We start from the raw sequence: 19,024 nt of genomic DNA on the forward strand, positions 1-19,024 counted from the left end.
CTCTAGTTGCCCATGATCGGTGATGATCGAGGGTAATAGCAATAGCCATTCTGTTGGTTTTCGGCAAATCGATGATGTGACACACTCACTGTTAAACTGATTGTTCATCATTGCCAATAGTGTAGAACTGTAGAGGAGCCATAATGTTCTGTGATCTAAAACCAAAGCATTACGCTTAAGAATGAAAAATGATTCCAAGCAGAGTCAAAATTGGCAACTGTAGTTTACTTTTCTTCTTATCATTCACCCTCTCGATACTTGCCTTCCTGACCGGCTTATGACGATTCCCCTATAACAAGTGTGGTGACTCCCTAGTCATACAGTTCGTCATTTGTTTCAGACGGATGCGGCCACCATTAGAGTCCACCTGGTCAGTATAGCCGTAAGGAGCACAGTAAATATAATAAGCTTACCGCTGGCGTGGGCCGTCGGCCGACCAGGTTACCTAGCCAACATCGCAGTCCCTTACGCTTCGGAAGCGTTTCGTAGCTAGCTCTCCTTATCGATCACCTGTAGTGGCGCGACAGAGCCAGACTGTGTTGTAGCTACAACGGTTATCACTTCGGCTAGGCTTTCAGTGAATACAATACGAGTAAGCTAGCCGCAGGCCGCAGGCGTAAGCTCGTCAGCAGACCAGATAAAGGCAGTCGTCGCACTTGACAAGTGACATAAATCTATGCTAGGACATTACGTAAAGCTGAATAATTTCCGTATTCTCTAGGTATAACTACTAGTTAAATCTTGTGTCCACCGGGGTAAGGTTACTTATGATATAAATAGCTAGTCTTCAATCTAATGTAGGTTTGTAAGGTACAGCTTAATTGTCGTCACAAAACGGACATCTAGTTATTTTTTGTTAACAACTATCACTAATTTCGGGTACCAGTTTTTGAAAATGCCCAACAGCGTTTTGTTTTTCTTTAAAATTATCGTTCGTTCCAAGTAAAATATCAAAAAGCTTATGCAAATAGACTGCAACGATTGATATCAAAGAAATCTGTGTTTCTCTGTAAAAACTACATCGTTTATTTAACTGGGACATGCATGCTTCTATTTCGACTAACAAAAAATGTTCGCATTCCAAAATAAATAATACAGCGTTGCCTGTATGACGTCAGGTGATGCAATGTTTGGATATTCAGGAGGCAGTATGTGTTATGCAACATATAGTCAATATAGTATATATAAGTATATAGTCAAGCTAGAGTAGAACAAACTTTGTGCACATGGTGTACGGTATCTTTTACACGTTTGAGATCAACGCGATACTATGCCAATTAGAGGAGGCAGTACTCGTTATGTGCTTTATAGCGTTAGGGGAAAACGCAAATAAAAACATTTGTTATCCATGTCACGATTGGGGTGAACGACCGACAAGTAGGTCACTAGTTTTTATCTATTAGACGTTTCTGAACGTTGTGTTGTTTTCCAATATCGGAAGGGTGCGAGTTGAATTCCCTCCCAAGGCGAGAGTTCCATAAAAATATAAATTATTTTTAGTTTATAGCGTTTTGATTATTTTTCTCTATTAATATTTACTTTCCTAATTTCATAGCTGTAGTTTCATGGGTGTAATAGTTAAATGTAGCCAGCCGATTATTCGTTAAATATAACAGATATTAGAAAACTTTAAACGGATATTGAAATAAAAAAAAGTGTTCATTGATGAACTAAAATCTATGTATGGAAAATTTGGGACAATATTAATAATATGATAGTAATAAATAATATGATAAAATGTAAGTGTGCCTCCTCATTAGAAATTATGGCTTAAGCGTTCTGGTACAGTGTTCAAGATAATAAATATCAAAGCGAACAAAGTTACAAAACTATGAATATGTACACTACTTTATTGCTTACACGTTAAGTACACTACTTTATTGCTTACACGTTAAGTACACTACTTTATTGCTTACACGTTAAGTACACTACTTTATTGCTTACATGTTAAGGTTGTGGATACATTTTTTTGGCACTTTGTCGGCATCTATATTTATTATCTTGAACACTGTACCAGAACGCTTAAGTCATAATTTCTAATGGGGAATACCTTGGTTGTACAGAGATGTATCCATTTTTTCGCCTTATTACAGTGCAATAAGGTGAAAAAGTGGATACATCTCTTTGTACTCGACGTACCTACGAGTTGTCGGTGGAATGGTCATAAATTAAGAGCTATCGCAAGGCAGAGTGGATGGAAACGTCTGGAATCCGCAAACTTATGCAATTGGCTTCCGTCCAATGTAGCCTTACCAAGAGCTTGACACTGACATATTCGCAGAGTGAGCGTATTAGTGCGAGCGAGATGTACTGCAGAAATTAAGTTATGCGTCTTTGAAATTGGACATCAGTGGCGAAGTTAGGGTTTTATATGGTACAAGAGTTTACTTTTATTACCCTACTAAAGTTCTAAGGGTTTAAAAATAAAATAGCACGGCAGCAGTGGATTATTCTTTTTTTTAACCGACTTCAAAAAAGGAGGAGGTTCTCAATTCGACTGAATGTTTTTTTTTTTTTTTTTTTTTTTTTTTTTTTTTTTTTTTGTATGTATGTTATTCGATATCTCCGAGAATCGTGGACCGATTTTCAAAATTTTTTTTTTGATCGAACCGGTATAACCCCGAGATGGTCCCATTGGCACCAAGTCAGGGTCTGATGATGGGATCCTGGAGAAATCGAGGGAACTCTTCAAATGTTATAGGCACATGTAATGTTTTTAGTCTATTTTTCAAAGGTACACCAGTATTTACGTCTGATGGTAATAATTTTATGTGGCTGAGCTGATGATGGAAGGTCAACTCCTCAATGGTTAGGAGTTAAAGGATAATTCTTTCACTACTGTACATGTATTCGGACTGATACATATAATATCACTAGGAACCACTAAAAATCAACAAATAAATAAACTTTTTAACAAAAAATAAAACCGCCTTCAAAAATAAGCGCGTTACAAAACACGGAGAAACTAAAAAGCCAAAAATAATAAACCTTTCAATTCAGATTTCTTATCGTATTGCAATAAGCTAAACATCCAAATTATAAACAAATCAATTATTTTTGGAGTCGGTACCAGCCTGTGTATGGTTGGGTGGGGCAAACAGGCAATAGCAAGGCGACGAACAGGTCTGGTACCGACTACAAAAATAATTGATTTGTTTATAATTTGGATGTTTAGCTTATTGCAATACGATAAGAAATCTGAATTGAAAGGTTTATTATTTTTGGCTTTTTAGTTTCTCCGTGTTTTGTAACGCGCTTATTTTTTTGTAATCATGACTCACAATCTTTATTCAAAAAATTACTAATTGCCAAGATTTAAGAAAACGACCTATAAAGGGCTGATGTCTGCTTTACCCACAATCTTATTTAATTAACTTTTTAAATCGTCTACAATTCCATATCGTCAGCATAACTGTGCCTGGGAAGGCATAGGGTATTACGTGGGGCTATCGCTTTCTCTTAGCGAAAAAATGCGGAGATGTTGTACCCATTACAATTACTCACTTCGGAATGTCTTTACATTAGTCGGGCTAGCATAGCATGCGTTTTCGCGCGCGCGTTTTTCGGGCATTTTCAGAATTTGGGACCCCCCAATTAGCAGAAAAATTAACTCACTGTCAGTTTTGTACGATAATTAAGCATGAAATTTCAATAAAAATATTGTTTTCGTGTTAGTTACATAAACTTTAAGCGATAATCTATGTACAACCAAAATGTGAAAAAGTAGACATTTTTTATGCTTAGTTGTCGTCACAAAACTGACAGCGAGTTAATTTTTGTTAACGACTTACGCTAATTTGGGGGACCCAAATTCTGAAAATGCCCATACATCTACCGCGACTTGGAGTAGGTATTGACTCGCGCGCGAGAGTGCAAGTTGTGCGAAACCACTTGGACGACGTAGGATCGCGAACGTTTTGCCATGACGTCCCCTGTCAGCAAACTAGCTTAGATTACAGTACCTGTGTGTATATTAACTTATTAACATATGGCCACTCCCTACTTCCCGCTGAAAGTACCGTCCACCCGCTCTCGGTTACCTCACAGTTACCGCCTATCAATAACGCGACCGGTAGACCTGTCTGAATCTCACTCATGCAAGCATGGTACGCGTTCGCTTACACTATACAAGCGTTATTTAAAAATATTTTAAGCGTGTTACTCACGTATTAAGTCGATATAGCGTTCGACATGTTTCGGTCCAATTTCGAGGACCTTTCTCAAGAGTAGCGACTCCGCCTTTACATGTCGAAATGGAAATTGGACCGAAACATTTCGAACGCTATATCGACTTAATACGTGAGTAACCCGCTTAAAATATTTTTAAATATGTATGAGTCTCACGGGAGTTTTATAGTTAAAACTATACAAGCGTTTCCTATTTTTGATCACCGTTGTACGAGGTGTGCTTAGACTGGGTACAAATACAAAGATCAAACACGCTTTAACCTCCCCTTAGTGTAAGGTCTGTATGAACGCTCGAAGCGAAGCGTTCGGTGGGGCGTGCAGCGTCGACACTTGTAGACACACACGGACACTTGTATAGTATAAGCTTCAATTGTTTGATATACACGCCGCACGCCCTGCCCAATATGAGCGAGCACTCAGCCCTTACACTTAGGTCAGCAATTCCCGTCAACTTTGTACAATGCCACGTCAGCAAATTTTAATTGATCCTATTTTGTTACCAACATTTAGTAATATACTTCGACTTTCGTAAGATATATACAGGATAATTGTTATAATTAAGAAAATATAGATACTAGAGAACCTTAATGACGAAATAAAACTTAATAAAATCTCAATTCATCAACAAAATCTTGGTAACAAAATAGGAATTAATAAAAACAAATTTAACTTTTCCCTTAATTTTTGTACAAAGTTGACGGGAATTGCTGAGGTACCCCTTCCTCAACCCATGGAGCACACCACCGATCTAGCGCACATTACCAGTGTTTAAACTGACCGTCTTCCCCCCTTCGTCTACTCGAAAGTGGATGCGTTGAGGATACGACTTCACGTAATCGCTCCACTTATTGCTGACATTGACTGCTTGAGATATCGAGTTGTGTCTCCACCCCGTGTCTTGGATATTGATACAGCAACTTACCTGTTGACAACCACTCAAATGTTTCTTTATCGATACTTTTCGAGTCACTTAATAAGTAGTATTTTATGCAACTGGTGGTTAAAAGAGGCCAAAAAAGGTGAGTGGCGTGGGTAACAATTTGAGGCGAAGCCGAAAATTGTTAATAAAGACGCCACGAGCATTTTTTGACTCAGTTAAACACCGTTGCATACAATACTTTTTCTACGACCAAGCACTTATTTTGAAAGAAAATTATAAATCAACAAATACCTACTTTCAGTCATCTTAGTTATCTAGTGGACCGCCTACCATTTTGAATATGCAGTTTGAGTGCAAACATGAAAATAAAACTGTCTATGGTATGGTTCTTTGAAGCCTGGCCACTAAGACGAATCGAGCCGAGTTGAATCGAGTTCTCATACATTTGAATGCGATTCGACGCGTCGCCAATGAACGCAGCAGAAAACGAAGGAGTCTCGACTCTGCGAATTGGTTTGTTAAGTTGGTAGCAATGTATTTACTGAACTGTAACAGCTATATCGTGCTACTGCTACTAAATGTTTTCAGGGTATAGACTAGATAGACTTGTCCTGACATCTTTTATGTAGGGTTTTAAAGTTCTATGCACGACCTTGTAACTCACGAATAACAGTACGGGAGTAGAAAAACAACTTTTTTATCATGTTGTCATGAGTATTATCGTGAAACCGTCCATTATTGCCCTAAATAGTAAGATTATCCTAGGAGAAGAGAGAGAAAATAAAAATTATAGATCTGACAAAACAAACTTAAAAGCTAGAGACAGAAATTCAAAAGATTTTCAATTAGAATTTAAGCATTAAGCAAAGAAACTCATTTTTTTTATTGACCAGTGTAACATGAGGGAACCGAAATATTTTAACTACGCATTTCGGAGGGCAAAATAAAGATAAAATGTTAAAAACGTCATAACGTCAAGCGAATTTCGCCAAAAAAAATTTAATTTTGTATTTTTTTTTTTTTTATTGGATATATTTTCACATAAAGTAAATGTTATTCGTAAAACTGGCACTTAAAATAAAAAATAACATTTTTTTTCTTAAAAATACTTTTTAGGGTTCCGTATTTTGCAATGAAGTTACCAGTTATTTTTTGACATCTATCAACGAGGATAGTTAGATTATGTCAAAGCATACAGTGTGATACAGTAATGATTAATGAAGTAGCATTTTAGTAAACCCTATTTAAAAAGTTGTACGCAAACATACGATTTGCAAAGTACATAGGTATGTGCATCAAAATGAGATTCTGTTTTTAATTTAACGTACAAGTGTCTTTTTGTGTTTGTCACAGATCTTTTTTGCATGAGTGAACAATCTTTTGCACTTCTGAGTGAAATTTGGCAGACATTTCTGTACATAAATTGTGGTACACAAGAAGACGAAATAAGCATATGCCGCTGGGTTTTCGAGAGCGGGAATGTTTTTAGGGTTCCGTAGTCAACTAGGAACCCTTATAGTTTCGCCATGTCTGTCTGTCCGTCCGTCCGTCCGTCCGTCTGTCCGCGGATAATCTCAGTGACCGTTAGCACTAGAGAGCTGAAATTTGGTACCAATATGTATATCAGTCACGCCGACAAAGTGCAAAAAAAAAAGTGGAAAAAATGTTTTATTAGGGTACCCCCCCTACATTACTGTAAAGTGGGGGCTGACATTTTTTTTTTCATTCCAACCCCAACGTGTGATATATTGTTGGATAGGTATTTAAAAATGCATAAGGGTTTACAAAGATCGTTTTTTTGATAATATTACTATTTTCGGAAATAATCGCTCCTAAAGGAAAAAAGTTTAAAAAATATGAAAAAAATCACAAAAGTAGAACTTTATAAAGACTTTCTAGGAAAATTGTTTTGAACTTGATAGGTTCAGTAGTTTTTGAGAAAAATACGGAAAACTACGGAACCCTACACTGAGCGTGGCCAGACACGCTCTTGGCCGGTTTTTTTTTGTGTTAATAACTTTATTTATTTTTAAATAGCTATTCTGAAATAGTAGGTATATATCTTCGACTAAGTTCGTTAGGCACGGTAAGTCGATGCGTTTGCTTAATCTATAGTGCTCGCGATGGCTAAACTCCGAACCTACATATAATATGCACGAGCGTGATCAGAACCGTGCTTTTAAATATAGATTTTTACCTATTTTTAGCTATATAAGTCATACCCGCACTAAAATCCGGCGTATGAATGAATGCTGCTCCTGTTATTGTATGCTCCACGCTTCAAACAATATTCCTGGACATATTTAAAGTCACACACAGGTCGAACGCGATTAATTAACATTATTTTTACCTTTTTTCCCAACGTTTAAAAATAATGTTAATTAATCGCGTTCGACCTGTGTGTGACTTTAAATATGTGTACAAAGCGCGAGAACTTAAAGTGTAATATTCCTGGAACTCTTAAAAAGTTATTCCGCAGTCTCGTTTAAGATTCGTAACCGCGATATTTTTCCCTTGAAGCATAATAAACGGCTTATTTGCATTACAAATACTACCTCTGAGTTTCATATACATTAAGTCTGCGAAAATTAATTTTGGTGGGCGGGCCTATTGAAGGGAAAAATGATAAGCGAGGAAATGATAATGTGGCTCAAATTTTACGAAAGTGTTTTTAAAGCGTTAATTTTCAAGTGACGTCAGTCTCAATTATCAAATTTTTAAAATGACTAGCGCTAGAACGACGGAATAGGTGTAATCAGATTGCCATTTAACACGAAGTCAAGAAAAGCTACCAATAGGTAGGTAATTTGGTTAAAAGCAAACAAAATTGTGGTATTACATTGAACGGATGCCAGCCCATTGTCACAAGTTGACTTCGGCACCCACGGGAGAGTTGTGAAATTCTTACCCGTCACCTTACGGGAAGTGTATAAAGTGGATTATTAAAGATTATGTCAAATGTTTGAGAACTAAGTCGTCGAGGCAATCAGTCACACAATTGCTGGTGCAGTTCGGCGTCAAATTGTCACCAAGGTCTCCTGAAACTTAGTTGAGTGCTGTTTAATAGGTTATTCCATAATAATCTAAGAAAACCTCTAGATGGCGATGGTGGACAGGTATATGCCGTATCTTATACACAGTGTTTTTATTGATTTCCGTTACCCTTAAGGGAAGGTTCTTTAGGTCAAATACAATTAATTTCTCTAAGAAACTAGCGTCCTAACTCTTACAGTTATCGAATTATTAAAAAAATAAATTTAATTACTGAACACGTGTGTGGCATCCCTTACCACTTCCTTATGTATTTGTTTTGACATGTGCCGTCCTGCCGTCCGATTGACATTAATGTTATGATTAAGGTCCTCTCACACTAATGAAATCATTTATTATGTATGGAAAGGAAAAAAAATCGAATTTAACGATAAGCTATATACAGGATGGTTGCTGATGATGAACCTAACTGCGTGTCGAATTTAAGGGAAAACAAAAAAAAACACGGTGTATTATAAGAATCTTATTTCTAACTGAAGATTAATTTTAAAAATGGCAGGCAAGGCATACCTAATTACCTATAGTCTACTTTAAGGATTATAAAACATCGGAGTAATGCCTATTAAGTTAATAACCCGCCTACACAGTCATTTACATTTAATTGCACCAATTCGTTGTCAGATCCCGGGATATTAGATTAATAGGATTTTAATCGCTATTGGGTCTGTACTGCGTAGAATTAAGTTCCGGGCGGTGTGAACTGATCAAGGCTTTGGGCTTTCCCGGCCCTTCGTCCTCGGCGTCCGTATAGGTGAAAACTTAAGAAAGTCACCCGTTGTATGTTTGAGTGACGTGTTCGAATAGGCGTTTGTTTTGTTTGTGTTACTAGTTTTAAATATGTGTTCTCTATTCGAACATGTCACTCACACATACAACAGGTGACTTTCTTAAGTTTTTCACCATATGCTATTTATGTTTCAAAATGAGGCCCCGAATGGCATTTCTGCGAGGCCAAACGCCATAGAAATGCAATCTATCTCTATCGCTCTAGTGTATTGCCGCGACCACAGACCAATACAACAAGACGGCCCTTACAGGGCGACTCGCGGTCACCAAGCATACGACAAATAAGGTTTATAAAAGTTTGAACGCGTGCGACACCGATCAGTAGCGCCCAAGTATACGACCCGCTAACAGTGTTCGTGTCCGCTCGGGAAAAAATCTTAAATAATCAAATTTGGTTGCAAACAATGGTCTCTTGCAGCATAAAGTGGTATGGCAAGTCTTCTAACACTTCTACATATAAAAAAGATGGAATACCATTCCACAGTTAAATAAGTCAAATTATTTATTTTGTTGAATATTGTTTATTATCCGCGGAGTTCATTTATACTGGTCAGTATGGTTGTACTGAGCGGCGCCGAGGCGCGTCCATCCCTTTTTGCCTAGTTAACAATGCGATATGCTATCCCTTTCACGTAAACGACTAGGGATGGGGCCATGTTAGTTTATGTCTGTTGCGGGAACTTCGTACTACCGTTCATACCATGTGCTACCATTTTATGAAATATAAAAGAAAGCAGATTTGTAATTGTGAATAATTATCTAGAATCTGTAGAGTCTGTAGTGTTATTTAGTTGATTGATTAGTTTAGAATATTTAGTTGGTAATTTAACTTAGTAAACGTAAGTAAAAATGCACAGTTTAGTTATTAGTTACTAGAATGATTTTTATTGAGGTGCTATCACAATCATCATCCTCCTTGCGTTATCCCGGCATCGGCATTCGCTACGGCTCATGGGAGCCTGGGGTCCGCTTTGGAAACTAATCCCAAGATTTGGCGTAGGCACTAGTTTTATGAAAGCGACTGCCATCTGACCTTCCAACCCGAAGGGTAACTAGGCCTTATTATAATTTAATTATAATATTATAATTTGTTGCAAAACAAATTCACCACAGTACTGGTACCGGTACCATTGTCTATAATAGACATGTCCCATTCCCATCCCTGCCTAATCGTAAAGGCGCGCCATTATTTGAAACGACCAATGGCAGCACCGTGCGCGCCCGCCTCACCCCGCAAGGATTGGTGATTTGCGTCTCGAACAATATCGCTTGAATTAGGCTTCTAGTGGGGTGTTCTGTGGCCGCGACAGAGCCAGACTGATTGTTACTTAAAACAAAACCTCCTGTCGCATCTCTATTTTTATGTATTTTCGCTGTTAATTTAAAAATCGTTTAGCAGACTTTCAAGCGGTTTTCACCTGTCAATACATAGGTAGAATGATTGCTGAAAACGCTCACATGTATAATTTATTGAGTTTTAACCAGTGCAAAGCCAGAAACAATTATTCACCACACTAACTGTTAAAGGCTTACTTTGCTATTCGAAAACAGATAGCAAAATTGCATTTTATCCAAAAGAGTGCAAAATAATTTCATACAATTTTTAACTTGATGTCTTAAGCTGTCTTTATTATAATTTGATGTTTTATAGTTAGTATTTTGTTCGTGTTGGTGTGGTGAAAAATTTTGTGTTTCACTCGGTGGCACTACTTTGCCCCCTTGTAAAACAAATAACTATTATTTGCTGCAATATTCCAAGGCGAGGAACTGACTTTTCGTGGCCAATTTGCATACTTCCTTGTCAACCAAGCAAGTCGTGTCAGATATTCCGATCCATCAGGTGCCCGTCAAAGTCAAGGATGAATAAGCGAGGTTAGGTCGTAGGGGCCGAGAATTAATAGGCGTGATAAATCTGCGGCCACCGGCGGTTCGAGGCACGCGCTTGTCTTAAGCTACTCGTAGAACGATTATCTGCAACGTGACCCTTCCTGGTGCCGTAGCCGAATGGCAATTTTCCGACGCGAAACGAAAACGAAACGCTATAGAGATAGATATCTACGAGCGTTTCGTTTCGTGAGCGTTTCGTGAGCATTTGTGCCATTCGGCTACGCACCCTGGACGGACTATTAAAATATCCCATTAAAATTTACTAGGCCACCTGCCCTGGGGCTTAACGCGAACGGTCGAGTACTGGTTCGAGAATGACCGGCATTTTTTTAAAGAGAAAATATATCGCGGTTTTATATCTTCCGTGTTCGCGGTATCCTCTGGTGACGTAGGTTCGTTTGGCAAGCTTTGGGAAAATCTGTTTTTAATGAAATATTCATTTGGAAATATTTGCATTTTCGTGTTTAATTAACTCATCATTGATTACAAGTTTCTGGTTACAATTACCAAAAATACCAATTTGATTACAATTATATCTGCTATCTCGGATCAACTGCCGCTCTGTGCAAGCTGCCACCCGAGGGCCTACCGCGTTCTAATAAGTTTTGCCTGTCCATAGCACTACATATTATTTAAATAATGTGATCAAGAGGTAAAACTTCGTTCACGTTGCGTAGTAAATAGTTCCCACCAGCGCCACCTAATTAATTTACAATAATTGGACGAAAGTAACAAAATTATTCCCATGTAATCGACAACAAGCGGTAATTAATACACAATAATCAATTTACCTCGAACACATATAAATTGCACACTTAATTAGTGTGGGAGTTGACACCTTTGAGTGAAGTCGCATAATAACCTTTGTCATTTTAGCGCTCTTAATTATGATGCCGATATCAATCAAGCGCATATTGATATTAAAACGTGTATTGTATTTTCTCCATCAGTATTGTAGAGCGACTGTGAATATTCATCACACATGCTCACAAAAAGTAGGGTTACAATCATACATTAAAAGTTACCTAAATTGTTTCAGAGATAATAAGATAATAGTCGGGTCGCCACTTTCCCGAATGAAGGTTGAGAGAGGCGATGGATGAGATTTGCGCCATACTCGGGAATGGGTGCTGTTTGTGAAGACCGGTCTGTTTCAACTAATAGCACAGAATGTATATTAGTACCATAGGGGCTATATTATACTATATCTACTTGTGACTTTAATTTTGAGTAAGGTACATTGAGGCACTTTGTTCGGTCCTTGTTTATTTAGTTCTTTCTGACTCTTGGAGACCATAATACATCTCTAAAAAAATTTGATTAAGTGTATTTATTATCTTTAGTTGTGATATCCTAGAGTCTTTTAGAACTCTAAAGTTATTTTAGTTGTTCTTATTTTTTGTATCAGTCTGTATTTTTTTTTTCACCATGTTTAATTTTTTATTTAAAGTAGCTTTTTATTGGATCCGTATTATTTATTGTAATGTTGACTTGTAAAAGTACCCCTGTGGCCTACTTACTGAATACATGTTATTGATTTTTTCTACTCCCGTGTTGTTATTCGTCATTTACCGTGTCGTGCATAGATCGTTAAAACCCTACATAAAAGATGCCCGCCCCCGGCCGGCGCCCCGCGCACCCACGCATACGATATAGCTCTTACAGCATTGTTAGGTAGCCGTTAAGGGATATAGCGGGCCGCGGGGCGCCGGCCGGGGGCGGGCGGCGGCGCGGGGGAGTGCGAGCGACAGGGTGAGTGCAGAAACATTGCAGATTTGCAAGTCAAAATACATAGGAAACAGTTCGAATTTCACGAAAGTTTTTCTAGAAAACTATTCAAAAGTAAGTGCATGGTCGTAGAAAAAGTATTGTATGCAACGGTGTTTAACTGAGTCAAAAAATACTCGTGGCGCCTTAATAACAATTTTCGGCTTCGCCTCAAATTGTTACCCACGCCACTCGTCTTTTTTGACCTCCTTTAAACTCCTGTTGCATAAAATACTATTTTGATAGAATGTTTATCTATTTTTTTTATTTTTGACATATGTTAGGACATACATACAGACAGACGGACAGCAGATGGCGAGTTAAGGAATAAGCATGTATATGTTACTAATAGCTATGGATTTTTTATCCGAAATAAAATTGTTTTATTTTTTAATTTTAATAACAGTTTCGTTTATTTCACGTACCCTTAAGAATCTTATACTTTTAAACGAGCAATTCTTGTATATTTATTTATTTATTTATTTATTTATATATATATTTATTTACACTGACGATCTCGGAAACCGCTCTAACGATTTCGCAGAATTTTTTTATGTGGGGGTTTTTGGGGGTGAAAAATCGGTCTAACTTATCCTTAGGTCCCGGAAAACGCGAATTTTCGAGTTTTCATGCGTTTTTCTTCGCGCGCCATCTCGTGTGCAGTAGTTGTACTGTTAAGACAGAATTCTTTCGGTCGATATAAGTACTATTTATTGCAAACACTAGATGGCGACACAGGTCAAGGCTAAAACGAATAGAAAAATACACTATTTGAGTTTTTGTGGCGAAATGCGCGCCATCTCGTGTGGAGTAGTTGTGTTGTTAAGGCTGAGAATTCTTTCGCTCGATGTGGGTACTATTCATTTTTGAACTAGATGGCGACACATGTCAAGGATACGAAACAGAACCGAGCGAAGCTCGGTTGCCCAGATATTGAGCATAATATGAGTTCAATATGAGTTCAATATGAACTCTAAATACGACGAAATTAGAGTTGCAAGGAAAGTTGGAAACTTCGATGGTCACGGTAGACCCTCAATCTTAATTTATATAGTAACACTGTAATGTTAGCCTGCAATTTGCTAACTTCAACGGTCGCAGTAGTCCCTCATTTTGCTTTAATTGTTATTGACACATTTCACCTATAATTGTTCAAGTTTCACTGTTATTACGGTAGAATTTCTCGCATTGCTTTTAAAACTTTACCAGTAGAAGCGTAAAGTCCCCTAATGTTCATGGAAACCATTGAAATAAAACTAAAACGGATATATTATAATGTATAAATAGGTAACTGAATCCGAGTGCAGTGACCATCAGATATATCGAAGCAAGCAAAGTGTTCACAAACATCGAAACACACACTAAGTACTTTAACCCTTTGGTGAGGCATGTTACCAAATATTATTAATAAGATACTAACGTAACAGATCCTTCACTTGCCTGCAAAACGAAAAATACCTACGCTCAATTTAACTAATACTAATAAGTTACTTTGTAAAACTCAGAATAGTAGGTACGTACTACGTGACGTGACTACACAGTACACAGGCGGCCGCTTGGCGCCTCTCGGGCACTTGTTTCCTCGAGGCAACTGCTAGCGGGTAGGTACTTAACGGCCTAGCCACGACAATGGTCTAAGGCGGCGAGCGGGGCGGCTGGGCTGCGCGGGAAACGCGCGCGGGCGCTAGCCATGCCACGTACTTTTAGAAGCGGCGGCAGGGCCTAGGAGCAGCCAGAACGTTTTCATATTTAAAAACATGTTTTTTACTGTCGAATATGACTCTAAAGTGCATAGAATGCTTTAGTCAATTACGTTTTGTACAAGAGAATATGTGTGATGACTAAGTACATGGAATTTATTTTATGGCTAGTTAAATGATACTTAATATAAATAAACACTTAGAAAAAAATTAACAGTAAATACGAATAAATACTATACAAAAATATGTTTGAAAACATTATTACATACTACATACGCGAAAGTACAATTCAATTTTCATTAAATAAAGGTTTCGGGTTCAAGACGCTCATAATAAAAACAAAATATTTTGTTTCGCGCGGAATCGCTAGCCCCATTTAGCCGCCTAGGCCGGTCGCGCCGCTGTAATGTCGTGGCGGTGCCCGCGCGGCGCGCTACAGTTGTTTGAGTCGCGCGCCGCCCCGCGCGCCGCTCCCGCGGGTAGGCTCGTAAAAACCCGCGCGCGATTTCGAACAGCGGCAAGGTCGTGGCATGCCTCGCGCGCGCTGCGTTTTTAGGGTTCCGTAGTCAACTAGGAACCCTTATAGTTTCGCCATGTCTGTCTGTCCGTCCGTCCGTCCGTCCGTCCGCGGATAATCTCAGTAACCGTTAGCGCTAGAAAGCTGAAATTTGGTACCAATATGTATATCAATCAAGCCAACAAAGTGCAAAAATAAAAAATGGAAAAAAATGTTTTATTAGGGTACCCCCCCTACATGTAAAGTGGCGGCTGATTTTTTTTTTCATTCCAACCCCAACGTGTGATATATCGTTGAATAGGTATTTAAAAATGAATAAGGGGTTACTAAGATCGTTTTTTGGTAATATTAATATTTTCGGAAATAATCGCTCCTAAAGGAAAAAAAAGTGCGTCCCCCCCCTCTAACTTTTGAACCATATGTTTAAAAATTATGAAAAAAATCACAAAAGTAGAACTTTATAAAGACTTTCCAGGAAAATTGTTTTGAACTTGATAGGTTCAGTAGTTTTTGAGAAAAATACGGAAAACTACGGAACCCTACACTGAGCGTGGCCCGACACGCTCTTGGCCAGTTTTTGTTTTTGTGACTTACCGCTTGCCGCTGCCGCAAGACGCCTTAGACCATTGTCGTGGCTAGGCCGTAACGCGCGACCGCGAGCGAGTGACGCACAGACCAACAAGCAAGACGACTCGCGGTCGCCAGCCTTCCTAGTATTTGCACTGATATAAGCGCGGGCGCTCGCCGTGCCCGATCAGTATCGACCAAGTAACAGACCCGAAAGAAGCGCGTGTTTTTCGCACAAAAAAATTGGAAAAGGGTATTTTGATGCCTTAAAGATGTCCACCTGTAGTGTGAAATGGTGTGGAAAGGTAACAAGAAGCTCAAATTTAAAAACAGACGGCATTACATTCCACAAATAAGTCATATTTATAATTTATTCAGAGCCGGCATAGGTCAACTTACATTGGCCACTTACGCGTCAGTAGAGGGACAGTCATACTTCTGTCCCTTTTCATCTGGCGCGACTGCCCGCCGTCCTTGAAACGGCCAATCACAGCGCGCTTAACACATTCCCCGCCCGCACCTCGCACCCCAAACACTGGTGACTCGTATCGCGAACCAAATATACAAGACTGCCACTCTATAGGAGGTTCTCTGTGGCATCTTGCCTGCTCTAATGTATCTGATGCCGACTGTACATGATGAATGAAGAAAATAAAATGTCTAAAAATAACTGAAATGAAGAATGTGCAAAGTTTTCAGCAAAATTTCACTATTGGCCTATACAAAGTCTTTGACAGTGAAAAATTCAAAGGTCAGACGAGGCAATATGAAGAGTAAGGTCGCTTTAGAATATTAGAGTACCTATCTCAGAGTCCGCAGATACTAGAGGTTTGTAAAATTATAACAGTTGCATTATTTAACATGAATGAGAGCAAAGGTCAATACCAGATTTGTATAAAAACCATTACATTCAAATCCTGGGCTAGGAGCACGAAAAATCACAAGAAATAAAAGAATACTTGAATAATGATACTTTTTAGTTATCAAACAGTCGCCATACATCGGAGTTGCCGCGGAACATGCTAACAGCTTGACAACAGCGGTGTGTTTGATATATTTGATGGCCACTGTGTATGTCGCCTGCGCCTATACTTATAATGGATAAGTACGATCAAAAGACACGAACACTGAATGACAACGGTTTGCTATAATTCCGATTTCAGCGTAAGTTCGTTCGCATTGTCCTGACAAGATTTTTTTACGAATCGAAATTCAATTTATTGGGCACTGGTTTTATGGTCTAAGTCAGCGATTGGAGAAGATTCATAGGCTAGAGAGCTCTTCAGTAAGTACCTACACGATAATTCGATACCCAGACGATGAAAGTTGTAGATCTACCTACATCTTGAACAAATTAGATATTACATATGTAGGTAAGTATATAGGTGAAAAACAAACAGGGGCCTATTGCATAACAATTTACAACTTTGTATTACAAGTGGAACTCTCTTTCTTATAAAAGGAATTGGATGGGGACTACCGCTTGTAATATGACTTGTAAATTCTTATTCAATAGGCCCCTGGATTAATAAATAAATGCCGGCTTAAATATGAACCCGGGACTATTGGGTTCACAGGCAGAAACATAACCACAAAGCCAGGCCCATTTCTCGTAACTTGTAACTTTCAGTTTTGAGCCCCCGACCGTGATTTCACAAAATAATTATAGGTATCTTTCTACCTATAACTATGAGAGATACAGAGAAAGTGTGCAGAGTGTGCGGAGCATACTGGGCATCACATGGAAGGATCGCGTGACAAACGAGTCTGTTCTAGCCGAGGCACAGCTTCCTAGTATCACAGCCATACTAAAGAAGAGGCGACTGAGGTGGCTCGGGCATGTGTATCGAATGGAGCAGACTCGTTTACCACGTCAAATCCTACTGGGAGAGGTTGCAGATGCAAAGAGACCGGTCGGACGGCTAATGCTGCGTTTTAAAGATTGCGTGAAGCGTGACATGGTCACATTTGATATTCCATGCAACCAGTGGCAGCGGCTGGCCGAAGACCGACCCACGTGGTGCCGTGTTGTCCATGACGGTCAATCCAAGCACGACAACGCCTGGTTCTCCTCCTTGAATGATAAACGCATGAGGCGTCACGAGCAGGCCTCTAACCCCCGCCCATCTGGGGGAGCATACACCTGCCATGTGTGCGGACGAAGGATCCTCTCTCGAATTGGGCTATACAGCCACGAACGTAAGTGTCGCAAGGATGCTGCTTGAATCATCTGTTATAGATGCAAAGGCCTATTATTATTACAGAGAAAGTAAGTTGTCTACGTTAGTGAATTTCTCAAGCTGATGGCCTGATGGCAAAGCACTTAAAACCATGAGTACTTTAGGGATCTTGCATATTTTTAAGAACATTTCAAAGTATTGTTTTACAAGTCGGAAAAAGGACATTGAAAGTAGGTACTTATCTAAAATAAATAAATAAATATTGGGGACACCTTACACATATCAACTTAGCCCCAAACTAAGCAAAGCTTGTACTATGGGTTGCTAAGCGACGATATACATACTTATATATGTACATAGGAAACATCCATGACTCAGGAACAAATATCTGTGCTCATCACACTAATAAATGCCCTTACCGGGATTCGAACCGAGGACAGCGGCTAAGCAGGCAATGTCACTCTACCGACTGAGCCAGACCGGTCGTCGAAACCCTCCAACTCCTACTCTCCAATTTGAGGCTCTGTGGGCTCATTACCTTGCGATAATGTTATAGAAGGAGGTAGTCAAAAAACATTAAGTTTTTGTTGCAGTTAACTCACAATAGGCCTTATCCTATTGAAGATTAATGATTTTATACCAATTTTTAGATAAATGTTAAATTAAGATGGATCTAAAAAACCTATTCAATCATGGAATCTGATCATACTTTGAACTAAAATTGTAATAACATACGGACATACAAAAACAAACTTCCCGAACAAAAAAAAGGACAAATTCATAACATTTTCCCTCAAAAAACAATACCCGACCAATTTCCCAAGTGACCACGAAAATTACATCAAAATGTCAATCCACATTGAAATTCACAAACTTGCATTACGTAATGGTCCTAGTTGGCAATTCCAGTAACTCCCCATCTCTCCTATGACCCACAAATGACCCAAATAGGTATCGAGCCGAAACAAGGCAACAAAGTTTGTTATACTTGAGTTGTTATGATTATGACTTTGCGACTTGCACGACTTTTGTATCAGCTCCTTGATAATGTCGCGAAATCTAGTCTAAATAAGAACTAGGCGTTTCCACGATGACATGCAAGATTTCGAATTTAACCATTATGTCCTCCACAAAAGACAACATAAGACGTAATCTATAACTATCTTGTATCTTTATGCCTATAATCGAGCATTTCTTCTTTTAAGTGTATGTGCCTACATTTATTTATATTTAAATCTTGGAACCGGTTCTAATGATATCGATAAAATTTGCTCTATGATGGTATTTGGGGATGGAAACATGATCTAGCAAGGTCTTATATCTAGGAAAACATGCTATTTTGTTTCACTTAATTATAGGATTTTCGAGCAAAGCTCCGTCTCCCAGATGTTATTAGCTAAAATCTTAATATAGAATAAATATAATAACACGTTTTTACAAGCTTTTATTCAACTTGCCTTGTTAGTATATTAGTGTGCGGAAAATAGCGGGTCACAACTGG

General features: G+C 38.7%; 1 protein-coding gene across 1 annotated transcript in view; it reads right to left on the reverse strand.

Annotated features, from left to right (window-relative positions):
* Window positions 1–5,016: 5,016 nt before the first annotated feature.
* LOC125240841 (zinc finger protein 12-like) overlaps window positions 5,017–19,024 on the reverse strand; it is a 34,732-nt gene continuing 20,724 nt past the window's right edge. Inside the window, exon 4 of the mRNA XM_048148980.1 lies at window positions 5,017–5,110. The gene's annotated coding sequence lies outside the window, so the exon portion shown is untranslated. The remainder of the gene's footprint in view (window positions 5,111–19,024) is intronic.

Source organism: Leguminivora glycinivorella, chromosome Z (genome assembly GCF_023078275.1).
Source record: "Leguminivora glycinivorella isolate SPB_JAAS2020 chromosome Z, LegGlyc_1.1, whole genome shotgun sequence".
NCBI lineage: Eukaryota > Metazoa > Arthropoda > Insecta > Lepidoptera > Tortricidae > Leguminivora > Leguminivora glycinivorella.